The following is a 4,172-nucleotide window of genomic DNA, read 5'->3' as shown; positions in this document are numbered from 1 at the left end:
AGATTCTTTAATCTAGGAGTTAATTGGAAAGATTCTCACCCTGACTAACTATATATACTGATATCTGTGAACTAAGCTACTGTACTGCAGATGGTAATTTGTAATAGTGGTTTCATGTTGGGAGTGCCTGTCATTGTGGTATTCTGAATATGGGTGGCTTGTCATGACATGCCAATTCCTGCTATGATGTCTCTCAGGTAGATTGTTGTTCAAAAAAAGGGGGTGGTGAATGAAAGCAAGAGACAGGAAAAGGAATATTGTAGGACTGTCTGGCTTCAAGGTTGTATATGGTGAGATTTTTGGACTTATGTGTAAACGTAAGAAGTATGTAACTCTCTATGCCTATTTTAAAAATATATTTTTATTTTTAAATGTTTTTTATCATATTCTGTAGGGACTTAAAGTTAATCATGTCAATACTTGATGAAAAATACCTGTTCCATATTATGCCTAAGATGTTTGATATGTAGACAGATAGTGAGGTTAAGCTTAACAGCCTAAGTAGCATGGTAATAACAATAAGCTTGTCTTCTGGATGTTTAACAACCTAAGTTTGTAGACCAAAATTAGAGAAAAAGGAGGGCTGCAAGGATAGCCAACATTTTGGCCCTAGCCTTCCAAGTTCAATTAAGACTCAGGACATATGAGAACTTGTACTGTAACGTCATGTAACTCGGCGGTGTTCCACATTTTCTGATCTAGGAGTTTATGGGGCCAAAGAGGAAAGTGATCGATGATGTAGAGTGCGCCTAAGGAGAGTCACATGGAGAGAAAACATTCTCTCAAGCTTTCACAGAGAGCACATTGGCCATGCAATGGCCGTAACTCATCCACATGGCTGATGACTGACAAAGGTTCTACAATCTGAGATACAGGATCTCAGGATAAATCATGAGGGGATTTCACTGACCATATCAGACCCAAAAGCTTCAATTCTTGTTGCATACATCCTGCTTTACCTTGGTCTTAACCATCCAGCAGAAAAGTATGAAGATGAAATATAGGAAGTAAAGCTATGTTGTTATGTTGAGCTATAGGGTACTCAGGTCAACAATTTCTGACATTGCCAGTCAAGTGGAAGATCCAATACTACAATGGGCTACTGGACTCTTTTAGAATATTTTGCTGAGTTTACACACTTATAATATTCAAATAACGGAACTTAACCGAAAAAGGGTATACAGATGTATATCCATTTTGTATTTGTGTATCCAAATTTTTAGGATAGTTATATAGCTACATTCTCTTAATGAATATAGGGATTTATTCTAATGGTGCTTGTAAATATGATATCATGTGTGCATCTTGTACAGTAATTAACCACTAGGGAGAATGTAAGCAATGTGTTAATTATTGAAACTGTCCTCCAATTTGATTTGAAACTATCTCATTGCTATTTTTTTTATCAATAAAATTATGGAAAAAAATTGGGGCATCTCCATTCTGGTGAACGTTTTTGTCCTGTATTTTGCACAGTCAGCAGGGATCCTGAGATTTCCACATAGTTGTCGGGATCTACCACGTTGCCTTTGGCTCCTGAACGTGTGGGCTTTGGGACAGTTGTGCCCAGTGATGTTTTTGATGTTACGAATCTGAGGCAAGACTCCAGGGACTGAGTCTTGTATATCGGCACTAAAGAAAGAGACTTCCTCACTTATGATGGTGTGCCGAGGGACATAGTCACAGTTTCTGTTTTGCCTAAACCAGCCAATATTCAGGTTCGTCATCAGCCCTGGCATCTGTAAGTTCATGGCCACAATTTGACAGCCACGTTTCCAAAAATCTTCAAGGTTCATGGTACTAGACTCAATTCTCATTGGACTAGGAACGACCCTTTCTTGTAATTCACAAAATCTCCTGAATTTTCATTGGCATATTTGCTGGCTAGCGCCTCATTACAGGAGCAGAATTCCCAGTACTTCTGGACCTGAAATTCCTTGAACTGAACTGACTTACAGATGCTGTCCAGTTAAGAGAGTTCTTTGCAAAGCTGAAATCGCTTCACAGGCACACTGTTGGGCTGCTCCGTTTTCTGTTCTGCCATCCTTTGAGACATTTCTGCTCTTTCATCCTCATCGGTGACATCTTCTTCTACTCTAGAGCAATTGGAGGATAGCTTCTTTGCTTTAATTAGTATTTTCCCTTTCAGGATGACAGATAAGATTCTTCAACATTGGGTGATGTTGAATAGAGCTTGTTTCCTAAAATTTTCCTCATGTGTTGAACCATTACCTTTTGTTGTTTGATAAAACAGTGATTGCCTAAACATAACATTAAAGGCTATTAGGGCTGACTCAGTGGAATAAGCACTTGGAAAGCACAAGGGCCTGAGTTCAATCACCACATCCACCAAAAAAAAAAAAAAAAAGTTGAATAATACTCTGAAGCAAAGAATACATACTTGCTAATAATATGAATGACACTGCAGAATACTGAGAGGTCATGGTATGGCCTGTGTAGATTACAGGTTCATTATCTGGCCCATCCCGTACATCCAATTCAACACTCCGGCACATCATTTTAAGAGTTCAGATATATCCTGTGATATCATGGGGACCTCAGAATTGATCCTCTATTAAGTATGTATTGTGAGATGAGTTTATAAAGTAATGAGAAAGAGGTTGTTTCATATCCTGACAGAACATCTTATGTACGGGATCAAATATGTAACAGCCAGGTGACATAAGAGTGAATCTGTATATGGACACCATCCCTTTTCCTGTCCCTCCTTAAATGGCTCATATTTGTGAATAATTTCAAGGTTTATCTTCTCATTTACATGTGCCACACCCTGTTCTGCCTCAAGAAACATCATAAAATCCTTAGTATCAAGGAATTATTTATTGCCTGAAAACTGAAGTAAAAGGAAATAAATTTCAGACCTAGCACAAAGCTCATAAAAAACATCAATAAATTCATCCTTTGTGACTTCTGTACCAGCTTTGTCCTTGGATTCTTTGAACTTAAGCTCAATTTTGCTGATTTTTAAACCAGGATTGAGGTTTCTGATGTACTTCACAGCATTACACAGAGTTATATATCCAATGATGTCTACATCAATTTCACTAAACATTTGTGAAACCCAGGAAGTACACATGTTGTCTTGGCTACTTTCTAACATATAGCATGTATGTTTTCCATAAGAAATTAGGTATCAAAGTCTTGTAACCCAGATGTTTGCAATATCTGCAGCATTGGCAACCAAATCAAGGGACTCATAATTCTCTCCATATATGACTGAAAATGCACAATATTCAGATATCTGGCCTGAAATGCTATTGCTAAGAAATGTTTCTGTATTCTTTCCTGTTCTCACTTCTTTGATTGATTTAATATCAATCTTGGCTTTCTCAGAATCCTTCTTAGATGGCTCCCACTTCAGTCTTTTCATGTCAGCATCTAGTAAAAAATACTTATGGTATATTCTAGAGTTGGAGTGGACCTTTTTGAGTTCTGAACCCTCAACCATTGAGTTGACATACTCACTAGCCCTGCTGATCTTCTCCACAGGCATTCTGCTGAAAGACTCCACTGACTTCCACTGACTTTTGTGTTTTGTACCATCCTAGATGATGCTGCTCTGGCAGGGCCAATAACTTATTTCTTGACTTTTTACTTTATTTTTTAAAAATATGTTTTAAAGAGAGTATAACAATTAATAAGACTTTAGAAATGCTACGCATTTAGAAGAACAAGATGAGAGTCATTCAAATGTGGTTTTTGTATTGCACATTACTGTCTTCAATGTAGTTGCTCAGATTACAGATACTATTATGTAGGGTTAGTCAAAGTAAAAATTTTAAACATTAACTGCTATTTTCAAAAAATGATGGGAATTAGTAATATACTCTGTTCAGACATCCTAAATATATACTTGCGTGATTTCTCCCCCTTCGTTTCTGTCCTATCTTTTCTATCTCATCTTTGTTTATTTTTATATTCAGTTTCTTTCTATTTTACAGTTTCTTTCTCATCTTTGTTTATTTTTATATTCAGTTTCTTTCTATTTTACAATATATGTTATACCATTCAGATTTTATTCACTCTTTCTGGTTCTTAAATTATGGAGGCAATATTATATCACATGTGGTTCTGATTTATTTCACTTATGAATATCGCCACTATTGGTATCCTTTTACCTATAAAGGCATAAAGTTTTTCTTTCTTTATAG

General features: G+C 36.5%; 1 pseudogene; it reads right to left on the bottom strand.

The window, feature by feature from the left end:
• Positions 1-1,428: 1,428 nt before the first annotated feature.
• Positions 1,429-3,577, bottom strand: LOC101560767 (annotated as a pseudogene).
• Positions 3,578-4,172: the final 595 nt, after the last annotated feature.

This window comes from Octodon degus, unplaced genomic scaffold (assembly GCF_000260255.1).
Source record: "Octodon degus isolate 3935 unplaced genomic scaffold, OctDeg1.0 scaffold00003, whole genome shotgun sequence".
Lineage (NCBI taxonomy): Eukaryota > Metazoa > Chordata > Mammalia > Rodentia > Octodontidae > Octodon > Octodon degus.
The sequence above is the reverse complement of the archived record's forward strand: the minus strand, read 5'-3'. Positions and strand labels throughout refer to the sequence as shown.